Source organism: Peromyscus leucopus, chromosome X (genome assembly GCF_004664715.2).
Source record: "Peromyscus leucopus breed LL Stock chromosome X, UCI_PerLeu_2.1, whole genome shotgun sequence".
Lineage (NCBI taxonomy): Eukaryota > Metazoa > Chordata > Mammalia > Rodentia > Cricetidae > Peromyscus > Peromyscus leucopus.
Genome location: NC_051083.1, coordinates 41,558,133 through 41,578,377, shown reverse-complemented (window position 1 = coordinate 41,578,377; position 20,245 = coordinate 41,558,133). Strand labels below are relative to the sequence as shown.

Sequence of the window (20,245 nt, the reverse complement as noted above, 5' to 3'; positions counted from 1 at the left end):
ACTTTTGCAGTTGTTTGTAATATAAAGACCTGAGTGAAAATTGTATTACTTTATCAAACTGGCTCCTCCTCCAAAACCATGTTGCCAAAATAAGATGTTCTTGATAAGAAATTGTCACTCGGGCTGGTTATTTTATACTATGCATCTCTACTATGGAGGATTTCCTTTAAATAAAATTGAGGCCTTTATTCATCATATTTTCTACTTATTCTGCCATATCTAAATGTACATAAGAGAAAGGTTTTTTAATTACATTTCACAGCTTGTGATATTTATAGAATTTTATTTGAGTCAAAAATTGAGGGCATCATCTGATTTTTATGAACCAGGATTAGGTCTTTTTTTTGGAAGGTGCATCTTCTTCCTCTTCATCATCATCATCATCATCATCATCATCTGGGTAGTCCACTAAAGGAACCATGCTACTGCAGTGTGGCCTACTCATTCTACTAGCAGAAGCATCAGAATGAGATGAAGAACAGTCACATGCTTCAGATGAGTTTCTTTCTGGCTGTTCTACTTTGTTTTCACTTGTCTCATTAATTTTCATAAACACATCATAATGATTCGGAAAGTCCCTTACAATTGGTAAAATTACTTTGGTATTTTGTCTGGAATGCATTTGTTCCTTGACTTTTACCTCCACAGCTTTCATATGTCTGAAGTATATTTTCTGGTATATTATATTATGTGAATTCCTTCTTTACTTTCTCTTTCCTTCTCTTCTTCAAATTTAATCTTCAACCCTGTAAATGTCTGGACATAGTCAATTGATTCAAAAAGGCACAAAAAAAATTTCCACAATATGTGCAATGAGAGACTTGATGTTATCTGCTCTTATAAATTCAAATAGCTCAATAATAGCTAAGATTAAGATATTATACAATTTTCCATTATGCAGAAAAGCATTTATAGCAGGTTCAAAAAGATTTTTCCTAATTATGTAAAGATAATAAATTTCATCGTTAAGACCAATCATCTGTCTTATAAACCTGAGAGCACATAAAACCATAAAAGTGTGCTTTGAACTCATCAGCACCAGGACTCTGCCAAGCAAGTTGTTACTCAAAATATAATTTTTAATATGTTATGTGGTGATTGCACAAAAGCTGAGCAATTCTAAAACTACTCCAAGCAATTGTGCACTTTGGTAATTATCAGGACAGATTTTGGCCCTGTTATCACTATCATTTTGTCCTGTGATAGACAAAATTGTTGCTGCCAAGTTACTAATGCAGTATGTATAGAAGAAATTCATAAAGTCTGTTTTTTCACATCCATTAACTGTTATACACATGTTTTCTGGTAAAGAAGAGTGTGGAGAACTGCTGTCAAACTTAAAACATGTGAAGATTCAGAATCAGGATCAGAAATTATTTGTTTGATCATTATATTGATGATAAAGTCATCATCATTATTTTCGCTGTTTTGAGCTTCTTCCATTTCACACACTCAAACTATTCACGGATTATATTCTACTAGATAAGTAAATATTTCTAGAGCAGTTTCTTCTATTTGGTAGTCTTGCATAGGTACTGAAGCTTTCAAAACACTTATGATTCCAAGCTTTATCATTATTTTTCAATAATGCATCTTTCTTTGGAGAATTTAATATCTTAGCAAATTCACAGAATCCCTTGAAGAAAAGTAGTTCACGTTTTCATCACCTACAGTGTTATCTTTTAACTGAGTGAAAACTTCGAGCAAAAACATTTCATCTTCCTGCAGCATGGCAACTATTTCAATATTTTTGGAAAAAATTGAAGTCTTGCCTTGGAGAAGGTGGGAATGGGGGGGTGGGTTGGGGAGAGGGGGGGGTAGGAGGAGGGAGGACAGGGGAATCCATGGCTGATATATAAAATTAAATTAATTATAAAATTAAAAAATGAAGCTGTAAGATCAGAAAGACAATTCTCTTGAAATTTGAATGGTATAGGTAATAGAATGTCACAAATACATTGCATTCTGTAGGTCTGGTATGTTATTGGCATAACTCCTTGAATTTTGCATTTTCAGTCAAGAATTTCCTGTGCTGACATGGTTAATTCAAAACAGGGTCATACTCAAGGCATCCTACCATATCCATGACACATTTATCAGAAAACATGATATTAAACAAATGTACATTGTTGAGAAATAAGATTCCTGTAATAATATGTAAAACATGTAAGCCTTACATGTTCAGCTGGTCTTCACAAGTGTGGAAGAGCTGTAGCAATTTTTATTATGTAATCTTGACTTTCTAAGAGCAGAGCCAGCTCTTCCTTGCAGAGAACATTAAATAAATCTGCAGGGTTTTCAAGTGTATGGAGTTCGTAGGTTGGTTCCTCCAACAGATTCCAGATCTGGGGCAGAACTTGAAAACTGTATAAATAATCTGTAAATTCTTGTGTGATTTATACACTTGCATCTTTACCTTGAACTTGGCAGATATCTTCCCAGATATCTTGACAACCCTCTGGGTCTCAGAAATATATTGCCATAGTATGGTTATTAGGGTTCAGTCCGAATAATTAAATCCCTTCATGGTTTCTTATAGGGTACATCAAGACGTATTGTCCCCTCTAGTAGCAGTGAGCCATCTGATTTTTAGTGAACAAGCAGGCACATGTCCTGGAATCATTCGATGTATTTGGTTGAAATTTGTCCTGAGCCTATATGTTTCCATGGCTCATCTTTCTTCATGACATAGACTTTTACACTATGAAGTCCATCATCCTTGTGGATTTGTGACCTTGTCTTGCTAGGCTACATCGTTGGGCTGACCTCGGCTTAGAGTACTCTGGCCAAGGTGGCCAGGAATGTCTCAGAGGTTGTAATTCTGAAAAATCATAAGAGAGTAGATTAGTGGGGATTAAAAGGATGACAGAGGCTAAGAGAAGGCCCAAGGTCATTAGAATTATGGTGGGGAAAGGCCCTGAAGCCTCTCAGTCCTCCACTACTGAACTATCCCCGACAAATCTCTCTCCTTTGTGCTTGAGTCTCTGAGCCTGCCTTAGTTCTGGCAAGAAGCTCCTGATTCACCCAAGATTCTTCCTAAAAAGAATGTGCCTGTGTAGTAGATACTGTTAAAGGGACCTGCTTCCCCTCTCTTAAAAATGGAAGTCTAGAAGATACTCTTTTAGATTTTGCTTCTCAGAAGTATTTTCACTCATCAGAAATGTGGGGCTTGGGCACTTAAGCAAAAGTAAATTTTATTAGCAATGTTTTGGCCAATTCTACACTTCATACTATATTTCAATGAAAGGCTGAGGCTAATAAGAAGCAAGAATACATCATCCACAGACAAAATGCCTTCACAAGATTCATAAAAATGATTGAGTTTCTCTACAAGATGTGCTCTAAATCTATCACATTTCTATGTAATAAAGGAAGATCTTGTTCTAAAAAGGAATACATCAGCTGTATAGCTCTATTCTATCGGCCTGAAGTTTCACCTTTAAGTACAGTGGATGAAATATTTCCTCAAACGTTTTCCTTTACCTAATTATGCATATTGTTATTGGGAAGAACTGAGTCAAAAGGGAAGTGAGTGAAATTTTGCCAAGATTGAGAAATGACACCTGTAAATTATTTAATTTTCTTTTTTTTAAATTTTGTGGATTTATTGGGCCTTGAACATGCTATGGCCATTTCTGAAGGTCTTGGACATGCTAAGAAATGACTCTAAAACTAAACTATATCACTAGCCTGTATTTAGTCATGATGATGAAGATAAGAAGAATAACCTCACAGCAGCCAAAATGTCAGTGAGTACTTGTTATGAAGAAAGGTATTAATGTGATAGATCAAGTATCATACTTGAATGTTTACTACATTTAAAACAGGAATTTACATTTTTGCCTAATTTTCATAGTAGTCTAGCAATACAGGTATATTAATTTAAGAATCCCTTTAGGGTCAGGAAATTGACAAAAAAAGTCAAATAAATTGTCAGAGTTCACATATTTAATAAATTGAGGAGTTCTAATTTGTACATATCTTTCTAATTTCAAAATTGGTTAAATGTGGAATTGAACTGCTATTGCCTTTTCCTGGCTTTCATTACACTTATAGGAGGCCAGCTCCCACCTTTTAAAGGGTTCCTATGGGAAGGAGAGAGGAATAACAAACGATTTAGATAGAAAGACTGCATAGAAGAGAAAGACAGAAACACAGGATAGCTTCGGGAAGATCTGGTCAAAATACATCAGTCCCCTCTGGCTCTTCAAAAGGGCTTTTTATAACAATGCCAAGGGGGCGGGGCAAAAGACCTCCCCCTTGCTAGATCAAAGCATACTGCACAGCCAAGTGCAAACCCTTCCAAACACCTGGTAATCACGCCCGTGGTCCAATCATTCTCCTATGCAGCCCTGCTGGGAAGTTCAGATTCTCTAACTCTGAGTAAGTTCTCACTAGGAAACATCTGTGCGTCTCTACAACACTCTACTTCACATTCATCCCATCTATATAGTTTGTAATCAACGTAAAATAAGCAAGACAAGATGAAAGTCACACATTTCCTCCTTTAGATCCACATCTGAGTATAGACATTGGAAAAATAGAAGGTTGGATATGGCAACTCTGTTACATATATTTTAATAGTGTCTAAGTTGATTTTTTAATGTGACAGCAGCTTCTGCAGCTTTCTTTTTTTTTAAGAAATATTTCTCCCAAATATTAACCTTGTTATTTCAAGAGAAAAACTGACAATTGACCACATTAAGCCTATTTGAACTTGAAACGTCTTATTTGTAGTAATCACTTAATTTTCCACGGCACTGTCAATGTATGCTTCTCTTGAAACATGACATTCAATAGACTATACTCTAGAATATTAATAAGAAAAGTACAGCTTGGGTACTATGGACATTGAGTGTAAATAATAATTATTTATGAAAAAATTCAGTTGGTTGTAGAATATATAAGTTTAGAAACAAAAATTATGAATTGTGTAAATATAACAAGAAATGACTATTTTAAGAACCGCTACATGTATAGTTAAAATACTTCATTTTAATAGGAAATAATTAGAAATATAAAAAAATAACATTTATGTTATTCATCAAATTTTGTCCCTGCTGTGTTTATGTTAAGTCTCATTCACAATAATTATAATGCCATCAATTCTCTGAATATGTTCTCACAAACCATTCTATGAAATGCAACCAGCATAAATCCATGTATTCTCACAGTTTTATCCCTTGGAATTTCTTTTAGGCCAATAAAGGTTCCTTGATTTTAATTAAGATAACAAGAGTTGCTTTACAATGTAAAAGGGCCTCTAGGCCACAGTTGTTATTGCTGTTGCTGCAGCAGTTTCCTTTAGTTTCTTTCTTGTTTAAGGAAATAATATTCCTCTTTGCTTTATTAATTATACCTACCCAAGACTATTATGCTGCTGTTTCGGTCCCTGTTGTTTTCCAGGGAATAAAAAAATATATGTAAGCAAAAACCATGTTCTAGGGAATCTAATAAATTTATATTATATTATTTTATTTTATTTTTAAAATTAATCATCATATAGTCGTGGCCAGAAGAGAATATTACTGCTACGGGAGAGGGAAAAAACCTTCCAAATACAAAATTTCATCAAGCATTTGGTGCAAATTCTACAAAAAGTGATGGTATCAAGGCTTGAAGAAGCCAAGCCTTTTATACCTTCAATTTTCCTCTTTTGTCTTCCCAATATGAAACACTACTTCACAGGCAAAATTAATGTTTTTAGACATCACTAATAATAAAAACGATAGTTCTAATTAGGGTCTTTACAGTCTAATCATTTCTTTTCCCCCTTAACCGACCTAAATTCTTTAGCTAATAGTGTCTCTCTCATTTATCCTGCTGCATTCTCAGGAGCTGCTATCTGTGTCTAAATTATATCAGATAACTCGCATCTCAGGTCCTTTGTACCTGTTTGGACACCTGTTGTCCCTTTGTACCTGTTTTAACCAGGAATCTACTATTTCTCAGTAAGGACTTATCTCAAGCACTCATTTTCTTCAAAAATGTATTCAAATTCTCCTTTTGTTTTCAGAGGCTCACTCTATCCACCTGTTAGAAAATATAAGGACTACCATGTTTTCCTTAATGTGTCTTTTTTCCATAGCAGTGAGCATTTTCTGACCATTCACATTCCATTAATTATGTCTTTGGAAACCAGTATATCAGTTGACTAGTATTGATCTAAATGCATCGCTTCCTTCGGCTCATTCCTAATGATGTGCATGTGTGTTTGCATGTGTGTGTTTAACAATGCTAACTAGTATGATCTGTATCTTCATATTTTTAAAGCAGGTTATGACATGTCAGTAAGAAATGCATTTAAAAGTTTTCAGTACATTTTTATTTATTTTCTGTGTGTGTGATAGGTGGAAGAAATACATGTGCCATGGTATATATGTGAAGGTCATTTGTGATAGTTGGCCCTTCCCTTCTACCATGTGGATTCCAGGAATGAAACTCAGGGCATCTAGCTTGGTAGAAAGTGCCTCCACCAGCTGAGTCAACATACCAGTCCCAAAATTTAATTTTGATTTCTACAATAAAAATAATTAAAAGTAATACCTCACTTTCGTTTACATAGTTACCTCCAAATGTTAAAATCCCTTAAGACTATCATGTTAAACAGAGAGAAAGTATCTCATTGCTTCTTAAGTGTAATGAATGTTTAGTTTATATATACCTTAGGCACCTCATAGATGTTATATTTAGAGATCCCATAAAGTAAATTTTAATAAATATCATTCTTTTTTTTTCCTGGAACTGGAGTTACAGACAGTTGTGAGCTGCCATGTGGGTGTTGGGAATTGAACCCAGGTCCTTTGGAAGAGCATTCAGTGTTCTGAACTAGTGAGCCATCTCTCCAGCCCCCTAAATATCATTCTTATAAAACACCTGCAAGCACAAGCTTTGTTGGATAGATTAGTTGGTGGATAATTATGGAGCACACTAAAATACAGTAGATACATTTAATGACTAGGTAACTAGTAAAGCCTCATTCCCCTGTTGTAACAACCAATACTGCCAAATATCCACAGGCCGGTGGGCAAAGGTGCTTCATGTTGAGAATGACTATGTTCGATCAAGAGGAATTAAAAATCAAGACAAATTCTGTGCTTCTTTTTCATGTCTAATACTGTAAATGAAAATATTTGAAATTCTGCCACCCCAAATTTCATTTAACTAGAATTTCTGTACATTAATTTAAAACAGCAAGTGGCATTCATTACCAGACCTTTCTCCTGGAAAATAGGAAAATTTGCTACTTTAGCTACCCCATTTTAGTTCTCCTGTAGCACTTTGACTGCAGCACCCAGAACTGTTTACAATACCTTATTCATTTTTATCTCGCCAGGTTTCACCTCTTTATGATCATCTCCAACTATCCTCTGTTCATGTTGCTCCAGCTCACTGGCATAATATAGTGGTCCATCTAACCTGTTCTGCTGTGTACCTGCACCAGAACTCCCTGACACTATGTATTTCAAATAATATGGTATTTTACATTTTGCCTGAAATGTCAGTCCTTCAAAAATACTTCTCATACAATGTGAGACAGCATCTTATTCTTCTAATATCATTCTACTTTCCTTTGTCTATAGAGAATTTTTCATTTGTAATTTTTCCACCAACTAAACACACAGAGAGATATATATGGATATGTTATATATATATATTTATATATCTGAAATATTTTATATATAATTTATATATCACATATGCTACATTTATTATTCATGTATAAATAAATACAGCCTTCTGAGTCCATATAGTGTTGTTTGCATGTATATATATTTAGGACTGACTACTTGGAATTGGAAAGGGGGCTTTCCTAGAAGACTAATTATTCTTCTCTCAGCAATCATTAAATGAGTGCAGCTCTTCAAGTAGGGGTAGAGTCTTATGAAATTTTCTTCACCTACATGTCAGCTTGTGATCTCATTGTTCAGGTCTTGTGTAAAAAAAAACATATTTTTTTTTACATTTCATGGATACAGCTTCCCTGTTATAAACAGAAACTTCTATCTCACAGCATATATCCTGGTCCTATGGATTTTACACTCATTCTGACTGCTCTTCTGAAATATCCTCTGGGCTTAGGTGTAGGGCTGTGTTGCAAATGTATCAGTTGGGGCTGAGCATTCCATGGTCAGTGGTTCTGTACATTTTGACTACTTGTTTTTCAGGATCCTGTGACCTCACCAGCTATGGGTGCAGCACCAGGCATGAATTCTCTCCTATTAAGTGAGCCTTAAATTCAATTAGACTGCTGATGTTTATCCCCAACATATAAGTGCTACTACTGCACTCTTGAATATAGCTTGCCATCTGGTCTCTGTTACTATATATAGGATTTACAGTGAAGTAGGACTACTGATTGCTTGTGTCCCTTTTGTTCGGTACTTCTGCTCCTGCTGCCCGCTCAACCCTCTCAAAGGTAAAAAAGGATCTTGCCTAGCATTATTCTCCTCTATATGGATTTACTCAACATCAACAAACATTCATAAGATAGCATGAATGTGTATGAATTATTCTACAAAGTAACTCTATTATTTTGGAAATATTACATTATAAAAAGAATTAAAATTCCCTTCATTTCATTAAAACATGTTAAGTTAGTATCTGGTTTTACTAACCAGTCCTGTTTTCCCAAGTTTTTCAAGTCTATTATATGATTTCCACGTTGTTAGTTCATTGATTTGTACATGGTACTGTTCTCTTTATCTTCACTTGATATGGGTACTGAAGCCAGCTTAGATATGTACATTATATGTCTCCACATACCTTTTTGTATTCCTCATCCCCGTCTTTCTCTCCCTAATGAAATCAGGGGATAATTAGATAGCAAATGAGTCCAGTTGTTCAATTCTCTGGCAAAAAAAAAATTAATCCTCCAAATAGAAACAGTCTGAGAAATGTTATTATTATTTTTCTCCAAATACAAGTAATCTAATTTGGAACTTATTTCTTCTTTGTTCATGATACTGGTTGAAATAAAGTTCAGCAGAAACATTAGTTTTACAGGATTATAATCAGTGAAATTACAACAGCAGTATTTTGCTTCTTTTACTCTTTTAGTGTTTTCTTTGTACATGTGCTTTCCTTTCTCTATTTTCTACTTTGACAATGGACCTGGTGAAATAATTTAAACATATTGGTTTGTTTTAAAAATCTTTCATCTTAAACATAATTCCCTTCAAAGGGGAACAAATAAGATCAAGAAAATTAAATATATTTGTCTTTATTTCCCTAAGTATCTAGATGTTATTTGCATACTGATTGAAGCTTTATGTGCCTCTGAATAGTTTAGAAACCCAGGGGAGCTAGACAAGAAGCATAAAGTTCCCCCCTCCTTAAGTCCCTGGCCCGAGCACTGGCTGATGTGAAGGCAGCAAAAGAGAATCACAAAGAATGGACTCTTGTAACTGGCTCATGCCTGAGATGCTTTAGAAAAGGAGCTTGTCTCAGGTGACTATTGGAGTGAGATTCTGAGTGCCCTGTATTGTATAATGGGCCTTCTCTTCAACAGCTTTTGGTGCTCTAGGTAATTTGGCATTTTTCACTACCCTTGAGTTTAATTATTTTCATGTGAATTGGGTCAAGTTGTTTGATTTCTCTTACAGGTCAGCCCCAAAGAAGAGTCAATCTGTGTAGATACAGCCATTTCATGTGTTTCAACCTGAGTGAACAATTAAGTGGCTAAGGATCATGACACATCGGTTAGGGGCTAAATACTCAACACTGAGTTGGGGAGTTCCACATACTGATGATTTGATCTTTAAGGTGAAATTTCCCAAATTAGGTATAATTTCTTATTTATTGGCTCATTTTTCAATTAAAAAAAATACTGGTGGATTCAGGAGATGCTCAGAAGTTCCCATTCTTAGCTGAAGATCCGTTGACAGTTGATGATGTCAGGGTAGGGTCACTTTTCTTTAAGAGTATGGTCCCTGGTAAATTGACAATGTTCTAGTGGATGGCCCCACACCTGATCTGGGGTGAAGTTATGAAAAATGATGATTGTAAGTTTGAGGGTGGGATGATACATCTGGGAGGACTCAGAGGATGGATTAGGGTGTGGATACAATGAAAATGCATTGTATGCATGTATGAGACTCTCAAGGAATTAAAAATATTGTATTATAAAAATAAACAAAATAACAAATAAAAGACAAAAAGTGGTACAATTTCAGTCTACAGAAATATATTAGTGAAGATATGTACATGTTTGACATAAAAATAATATTTATTAAAAATATCTCAATTTAGTAGAATATAATGTCTCTTGAAAGCTACTGGACTTGGAAGGTGAGCATTCATCTGAAACTCAGAGCAATGTGAGGTTTTATATTGGATTTTAGATTTTCAGTATGTCATTTGGCAGACCACTTGAAGGGCCTACACTTTACTCACCTTCTGCTTCAGTTCCCATTGTGGTGTGATGAAATAATAGCTATTATTTTAATAAGCAATTAAGCAAATATTAATTGATGCCTTGTTCTCCATTTGCTATTTAACCAAAAAAATAAGCTAAAAATATTTTGCACCTATTTTTTCTATTTAAATTCCAAAAATATGAGAAAATGGATTACATGCTGACCTAACAATATAAATCATCCTTAGTATCTAAATAAATATCACCATATTGCTGAAAATTCAATATTTAAAGCTGGAATTGATATTTATGAAAGTTAATATAGGTTATTTCAAGTATCAAGTGAGCATTTTCTAAGTGCCTACTGTGAACTAGGAAATTTGTTGGAGACACAGAAGTGAATGCTGAAATAAATATTTCCTTTATTCCCTCTTGAAAATTCTGTGTTGAACGGGAAAGACTTGAGTGCATATAATGTAAGCACCTCACAAGACAACCTAAGTATATCAAAGAAGTTTTCCCAGGGGTAATATGATTGTGCTGTACACTGAAATAGAGTTACGATTACAGATGTTTGTGGGAGACAGGGTAGCAAGGGGACAAGAGGAGAAAGAAATAGATCTAGAAAGAAAAGGGGGAAGTACTAGATTATGAAATTCATGTAACTAAGTAAACTTGAAAGGATGAGTGTTTCAGCTTCCTCCTTGTTTCAGAACTGTGTGGAGAATGTGAACAAGCCTAGGCTTTTAATAAAGAATTCTGCAAATATCTTAGCAAGGCATGGCTGTGATCTGAACTGCAATGTCAGCAGTGAGGATGAGAAGATAAATTCAAGAGATATTTAAGGATTTTAATTAACGTAGCTTCCTGATTGATTAGAATAATGGTGAGCTGAGACACAATAAAAATAATTACCAACTTGGTAGATGCTGATGTCTTTCAAATTGAGGTTGTGGCACTTAGAATACAGTTAGAACATCATAACAACGTGGTTATGGTATGATACAATGACTAGTTAATCTTTTGATTCTGTTTATATGGGTATAACACAATGATGCTCTTCAGAAAAAAAGGAAGGGACTTTAGCAATGATGAACTGAATGTTTCCATGTCATAGTGTTGTTCTTGCAGAAAAATGCAAAGTAACGCTCAATACTGAAGAGAAATTTCAATGCAGGTTAATGAAGAAGTACAACTAAAATGTTGAGCCTAATTCTACCATTTGTGACATTCTAGTTTTATTGCATTATGGTTTGTTTTCCAATTTCAGGCTTGTCTTTATGTAATGACTGACAAAGCACCAGTATATAAACAAATAAAATTGTTTTATAGACTGTGATTGACAAATATGAAAATTGTCACCCTTCTTTTTTCCTTCTACTACCCACAGAGTTATGGCTTGGAACAAGTTGGAAATAACTCTCATGAAATCTATGTTCTTTCCTCATCATTTAAAAGTTAAATTTCTGTCAATAATAGTAATCAAAAGACAGGTTGAAAAGAGTAGAGATAATTGTGATTTCAATTCTGTTTGTCTGTCTGTCTGCACTTCCACCTGTCCATCCATCTATCGATCTCTATCTATCTATTATCTATCTATCTATCTATCTATCTATCTATCATCTATCTATTTACCTACCTATAATATATCTAGCTGTCTGTCTATGGACAATGTTTTTAATCACCTGTAGAATAGAGTAGGGTTTTTCTCATGTGATATGACATGGTGAAATAAAAGATCTCATTGTCAGCACTCAGAAACCAAGTTATGAAATTTACTTCTAGACTAATGGCAGACTTCAAACAAATGTTATTAAAATCATTTGTTATCTATAAATTCTACAGGAGAAAAGGCATATTTCATTCATATTTCAAGATTTGTTGGTCAAATAAATGCACATAGTTTTACCAAACATAATGAATGTCAGAAAAATATAATCCTAATAGGTAATTCCAAGTATTAATATATCTAGCAGAATGCATTAATGACATTCACACAGCCTGTACTAACACTTCTCAGTAATTAAATTCATTTTGACTATAAAGATATTTGATTTATATAAAATATATTTTGCATGTGGATATTAAAGAATACAGTCTTTCTCTTTTTTGAAAGAATAGCTTCAGAATTTGATAAATATCTGGGCAGGACTTGGCCTTTGCTATGACTTTAAACCATTTAGACTAGGGTGTGCCATAATGTGACTGAAAAAAGAAAAGGAGTCTAGTTCCAGCAGAAGCAAAAATGAGCAGTTAAATCTAGATTCAAAGGTAGCCATTGCAACAGAAGGGTGCCTTTGTGCCTCTCGACTGAAATATCTTTGTGCTGCCCTTTATCAACTTGAGCTACTAGAGAAATCAAACTGAAGCTAAATTCATAAAGAAACCATCTTTCCCAGCATCTTCATTCTATTCTTCTGACATGTACTTCCTAGAATATACCATTTAACATTTGGATATTGAATGCTACATGCATTGGGTTCATATATTTTCACTGTATCTCCTGCCAGCAGTGAAGTAACAGAGACATGGTTACACATTGTCAACCTCAGCAGCCCAAGAAGTTCTCTCAAACTTTTGGAGCACTTAAAACAAGGAAAACAGGGATTCATGACTTCGACAAAGAGAAGAACTTCAGACTTTTTGAGTTTGAGGCAGAGTTGGAAATTTCATTTAAGATAGTTTAATGTAGTCTTTGAACACTGAGCCTCGGGGGAAGAGGGGAATTAAGAAGATAAGACATACACAGATTTGACAAAGGAAGTTGCAGAAAGTAAGAAATATGTATCTGTAGATGTATGCTCCTCAAGTCATAGTCACAACTAATTACCTTAGAATTAGATATGTATATAACTTTGGCAGTTTTCAAGTTACATCTCAAAGTATAAGTAAGGAGCTGGAGAGATGGCTCAGTAGTTAAGAGCAGTTGCTGCCCTGGCAGAGAACCTGGATTTAGTTTCCAGTACCCGCATTGGGCAGCTCACAGTTGTTTGTAACTTCAGTTCCAGGGGAATCGTATGTCCTCTTCTGTCCTCCATGAACACCTGTGTGCACATGGTGCACATACAGGCAAGAAGGTGCACACATATATGCCTACAATAAAAATAAGTAAATCTTTGCATCTGGAGAGATGGCTCAGAGGTTAATATCACTTGCTGCTCTTACAGAAGATTTGGGTTCAGCTTCCAGCATCCATACAGTAGCTCACCACCATCTGTAACTCCAGTTCTAGAGATTCTGACTCCTTCTCCCTTCCATGGGCACTGAATGTATGTGGTACACATACATACATGTAGGCATAACAGATATGCATAAAATAAATTAAATCCTAGATATAAACAACAACAAAGATGTTGTGAAGACATTATATTTTTCTATCTCTTTTGATAAATTAGATAAGTAAGGTGGATCCAGGGATGCCATGAATAGAATTATAATATGGTATATATAATATAATATATAATATAATATAAACAGGGTGACATTGTGAACCATTTGTATTGTGCAAAGAGTTTAGTGCATGTTTTCTATAAATGGGGTTTCTGGTCAGATTCTTAGATCATCTTAAATTTATTCCTAGGAAGGGAGAAAGGTCTTAAGCCATTGTTAATTATGTTGTAATTCTATCTATTCTATCTATCTATGTATTCTATTGGAGAGTGGTTTCAGCTAGATTCCTAGGTCTCCTTCCCTATCTCATGTCCCTATAATTTCCATGTCTTTTTATGCTGGCTCAGTTAAATCATTAAATGTTTTCCAAGGAGAATACATATTGTGTCCATGCAGCAGTTTGTGGGGTTGTGCCTTTGCATAACCACACAGCTTGTGAAGTCAGTCATAGCAAAGTGAAGAGAATTATATAACACATAGCTAGTGTAAAGTAAAAACAGATTTTCTTTTTCCTTCTTTTTTAATTTATTTATTAAATTTAATTTTACATATCAGCGATGGATTCTCTTGTTCTCCCCCGTCGCCTCCCCCGCCCCGCTTTCCCCCAGCACACCCCCCATTCCCATCTCCTCCAGGGCAAAGACTCCCCTGAGGATTGAGTTCAACCTGGTAGATTCAGTCCAGGCAGGTCCAGTCCCCTCCACCCAGGCTGAGCCAAGTGTCCCTGTATAAGCCCCAGATTCCAAACAGCCAGTTCATGCACTGAGGACAGGACCCGGTCCCACTGTCTGGATGCTTCCCAATCAGATCAAGCTAATCAACTGTCTTATTTATCCAGAGGGACTGATCCAGTTGGGGGCTCCTCAGCTATTGGTTCATAGTTCATGTGTTTCCTTTCGTTTGGATATTTGTCCCTGTGCTTCTCCCAACCTTGGTCTCAACAGTTCTCACTCATACAAACCCTCCTCTTTCTCACAATAGGACTCCTGGAGATCCACCTGGGGCCTGGCCATGGATCTCTGCATCTAGATCCCTCAGTCATTGGATGGGGTTTCCAGGACGACAATTAGAAAGTTTGGCCATCCTATCATCTGAGTAGGTCAGTTTGGGCTGTCTCTCGGCCATTGCCAGCAGTCTATTGTGGGGGCACTTTTGTGGATTACTGTGGACCTCTCTAATACTTTGCTTCTTCCTATTCTTATGTGGTCTTCATTTATCATGGTCTTTTATTCCTTGTTCTCCCTCTCTGTTCTTGATACACCTGGGATCATCCGCTCCCCTAAACTCTCTATCCCTCGACCTTTACTCTTTCTTACTCCCACTCACATCCATCTTGTTCATGTAGATCTCATCCATTTCTCTGTCGTTGGACGATCCCTGTGTCTTTCTTAGGGTTCTGTTTTCTAGGTAGCTTCCCTGGAGTTGTGAGTAGCAGTCTAGTCGTCCTTGTTCCACATCTAGTATCCTCCTATGAGAGAGTACATACCATGTTTCTCTTTCAGAGTCTGGGTTACCTCACTCAGGATGATTTTTTCTACATCCATCCATTTGCCTGCAAACCTCAAGATATCATTGTTTTTCTCTGCTGAGTAGTATTCCATTGTGTATATGTACCACATTGTATTTATCCATTCTTCAGTTGAAGGGCATCTAGGTTGTTTCCAGGTTTTGGGTATTACAAGCAATGCTGATATGAACGTAGCTGAGCAAGTGCCCTTGTGGTATGATTGAGCATTCCTTGGGTATATGCCCAAGAGTGGTATAGCTGGATCTTGGGGGAGATTGATTCCCAATTTTCTAAGAAAGTGCCATATTTATTACCAAAGTGGTTGTACAAACTTGCATTCCCACCAGCAGTGGAGGAGAGTTCCCCTAGCTCCACATCCTCTCCAGCATAAGGTCTCTTCAATGTTTTTGATCTTAGCCATTTTGACAGGTGTAAGGTGGTGTCTCAGACTTGTTTTGATTTGCATTTCCCTGAGGGATGTTGAGCAATTCCTTAAATGTCTTTCAGCCATTTGAGTTTCCTCTATTGAGAATTCTCTGATTACTTCTATAGCCCATTTCTTAATTGGACTGTTGGTCGTTTTGATGTCTAATTTCTTGAGTTCCTTATGTATTCCAGATATCAGTCCTCTGTCAGATGTGGGGTTGGTGAAGACCTTTTTCCATTTTGTAGGCTGTTGCTTTGCCTTGTTGACCATATCCCTTGCTCTACAAAAGCTTCTCAGTTTCAAGCAGTCCCATTGATTGATTGTTTCTCTGAGTGTCTGAGCTAGTGGAATAATATTTAGGAAGTGATGTCCTATGCCAATGCATTCAAGACTACTTCCTACTTTCTCTTCTAGCAGGTTCAGAGTACCTGGATTTATGTTGAGGTCCTTGATCCACTTGGACTTAAGTTTTGTGCACAGTGACAGATATGGGTCTATTTGCAGCCTTCTACACGTTGATATCCAGTTATGCTAGCACCATTTGTTGAAGATGCTTTCATTTTTCCATTGTACAGTTTTGGCTTCTTTGTCAAAAATTATATGTTCATAGGTGTTTGGATTAATGTCAGGGTCTTCAATTCGATTCCATTGGTCCACAAGTCGGTTTTTATGCCAGTACCAAGCTGTTTTTATTACTGTAGCTCTATAGTAGCGCTTGAAGTCAGGGATTGTGATGCCTCCAGAGGTTGTTTTATTGTACAGGATTCTTTTGGCTATCCTGGGTTTTTTGTTTTTCCATATGAAGTTGAGTATTATTCCTTCCAGGTCTGTGAAGAATTGTGTTGGTATTTTGATGGGGATTGCACTGAATCTGTAGATTGCTTTTGGTAAGATTGCCATTTTTACTAATTTAATCCTGCCTATCCATGAGCATGGGAGACCTTTCCATTTTCTGACATCTTCTTCAATTTCTTTTTTCAGGGACTTAATGTTCTTGTCATATAGGTCCTTCACTTGCTTGGTTAGTGTTACCCCAAGGTATTTTATATCATTTGTGGCTATTATAAAGGGGGATGTATCTCAAATTTCCTTCTCATCCTGTTTGTCAATTGTATACAGGAGGGCTACTGATTTTTTTGAGTTGATCTTTTATCCTGCTATGTTGCTGAAGGTGTTTTATAAGCTGTATCAGTTCCTTGGTTGAATCTTTCTGGTCACTCAAGTATACTATAATGTCAACTGCAAATAGGGACAGCTTGACTTCTTCCTTTCCAATTTGTATCCCCTTTATCTCCATATGTTGTCTTATTGCTCTGGCTAGAACTTCAAGTACTATATTGAATAAGTATGGGGAGAATGGACAGCTTTGCCTTGCTCCTGATTTTAGTGGAATTGCTTTGAGTTTCTCTCCATTTAATTTGATGTTGGCTGTTGGCTTGCTGTAAATTGCCTTTATTATGTTTAGGTATGTTCCCTGTATTCCTGATTGCTCCAAGACTTTTATCATGAAGGGGTGTTGGATTTTGTCAAATGCCTTTTCTGCATCTAGTGAGATGATCATGTGGGTTTTTTTTCTTTGAGTTTATTTATATGGTGTATTACATTGACAGACTTTCGTATGTTGTACCACCTTTGCATCCCTGGGATGAAGCCTACTTGATCATGGTGGATAATTGTTTTGACATGTTCTTGGAGTCTTTTGCCAGTATTTTATTGAGTATTTTTGCATCAATGTTCATGAGGGAGAATGCTCTGTAGTTCTCTTTCTTTGTTGTATCCTTGTTTGGTTTAGGAATCAGGGTAATTGTAGCCTCATAGAAGGAGTTTGGTAATGTTTCTTCTGTTTCTATTGTGTGGAACAATTTGAAGAGTATTGGTATTAACTCTTTTTTGAAGATCTGGTAGAATTCTGGGCTGAAACCATCTGGTGCTGGGCTTTTTTTTTTTTTTTTTTTGGTTGGGAGAATTTAATTACTGTTTCTATTTCCTTAGAGATTATTGGACTATTTAAATAGTTTGTCTTGATTTAAGTTAAGTATGTGGTACCTATCCAGAAAATTATTATTCATTTCTTTTAGATTTTCCAGTTTTGTGGAGTAGAGGTTTTTGAAGTATGACTTGATGATTCTCTGGATTTCCTCAATGTCTGTTGTTATGTCCCCTTTTTCATTTCTGATTTTGTTAATTTGGAAAATCTCTCTCTCTCTCTCTCTCTCTCTCTCTCTCTCTCTCTCTCTCTCTCTTTCTCTCTCTCTCGGTTAGTTTCGATAAGGGATTGTCTTTCTTGTTGATACTCTCAAAGAACCAACTCTTTGTTTCATTAATTTTTTGTATTGTTCTCTTTGTTTCTATTTTATTGATTTCAGCTCTCACTTTGATAATTTCCTGGCGTCTATTCTTCTTGGGAGACTTTGTTTCTTCTTGTTCTAGAGCTTTCAGGTGTGCTGTTAAATCACTACTGTGAGATTTCTCCAACTTCTTTATGTGGGCATTTAATGCTATGAATTTCCTTCTTGAGCACTGCTTTCATAGTGTCCCATAAGTTTGGGTATGTGGCATCTTCATTTTTATTGATCTCTAGGAAGTCTTTAATTTATTTCTTTATTTCTTCCTTAACCCATTGGTGATTCAGTTGAGCATTATTCAGTTTCCATGAGACTGTAGGTTTTCTGTAGTTTTTGTTGTTGTTGAAATCTAACTTTAAACCATGGTGATCTGATAGAATGCAGGAGGTTATTCCAATTGTTTTGTATCTTTTCAGATTTGCTTTGTGGCCAAGTATGTGGTCAATTTTAGAGAAGGTTCCATGGGGTGCTGAGAAGAATGTATATTCTTTGTTGTTAGGATGGAATGTTCTGTAGATATCAATTAGGCCCATTTGGGTCATGACATCAGTTAAGTCCTTTATTTCTCTGTTAAGTTTCGATTTGGGAGATCTGTCCAGTGGTGAAAGTGGGGTGTTGAAGTCTCCCACTATTAATGTGTGGGGTTTTATATGTGGTTTGAGTTTAGTAATGTTTCTTTTACATATGTGGGTGCCCTTGTGTTTGGGGCATAAATGTTCAGAATTAAAACTTCATCTTGGTGGATTTTTCCTGTGATGAGTATGGAATGCCCTTCTTGATCTCTTTTGATTGATTTTAGTTTGAAGTCTATTTTGCTGGATGGCTACACCCGCTAGTTTCTTAAGACCATTTGATTAGAAAGTCTTTTCCATGCCTTTTATTCTCAGGTAGTGTCTATCTTGGAATTTGAGGTGTGTTTCTTGTATGCAGCAGAAAGATGGGTCCTGCTTTCATATCCATTCTGTAAGCCTGTGTCTTTTTATAGGTGAATAAGTCCATTGATAATAAGGGATATTAATGACCAGTGATTGTTCATCCCTGTTATTTTTTCATGGTAGTGTGTGTGTACTTCTCTTCTTTGGGGTTTACTGCTGTGGCATTATTTATTGCCTGTGTTTTTAAGGGTATATCCGCCTTCCTTATGTTGAAATTTTCCTTATAGTGCTTTCTGTAGTGCTGGATTTGTGCATAAGTATTGTTTAAATTTGGTTTTGTCTTGGAATGTCTTGTTCACTCCATCTATGATGATTTAAAGTTTTGCTGGGTATATTAGTCTGGGCTGGCATCCATGGTCTCTTAGTGTCTGCATTACATCTGTCCAGGTCCTTCTGTCTTTCAAAGTCTCCATTGAAAAATTGGGTGTTATTCTGATGGGTTTGCGTTTATAAGTCACTTGGCCTTTTTCCTTTGCTGCTCTTTCTTTATTCTGTACATTTAGTTGTTTAATTATTATGTGGTGTGGGGACTTTTTTGGGGGGGTCTAGTCTGTTTGGTGTTCTATAGGCTTCTTGTGTCTTCATAGGCATTTCCTTCTTTAAGTTGGGAAAGTTTTCTTCTATGATCTTGTTGAATATATTTTCTTTGCCTTTGAGTTGGTATTCTTCTCCTTCTATCCCTATTATTCTTAGGTTTGGTCTTTTCATGGTGTCCCAAATTCTTGGACATTTTGGGTCATGACTTTGTTGGCTTTAGTGTTTTCTTTGAATGATGAATCTATTTCCTCTACCATATCTTCAATGCCAGAGATCCTCTCTTCCATCCCTTGCATTCTGTTGGTTATACTTGCATCTGCAGTTCTCCTTTATTTATTCAGATTTTCTATTTCCAGCATTCCCTGTTTGTGTCTTCTTCATTTTTTCTATTTCCCTTTTCAGATCTTGGACTGTTTCCTTCATCTGTTTCATTGCTTTTTCATGATTTTCTTTCAGGGTTTTATTGTTTTCTTCTGCTTTATTTGTCCTTTCCTCTAGATTTTTATAACGTTCTTCCCATTTTTTGTTTGCCTTTTCCTCAAGTTCATTTGTGATTCCTTCTATATAAGCCTTTACTCTCTTCATGATGTTATTCATAAGGCTTGTTTCTTCTGCTTCTTCCATGTTTTGATGTTCAGGTCTAGCTGTTGGAGGAGGGTAGGTTCTGGTGATGGTGTATTGCTCTTCATCTTGTTGTATATACTTCTGCCTTGCTGTCTGACCATGTCCTTGTGGATTCATTCTTGA

General features: G+C 36.0%; 1 pseudogene; it reads right to left on the bottom strand.

Moving 5' to 3' along the window:
• Positions 1-331: 331 nt before the first annotated feature.
• On the bottom strand, positions 332-10,414 carry LOC114695000 (annotated as a pseudogene).
• Positions 10,415-20,245: the final 9,831 nt, after the last annotated feature.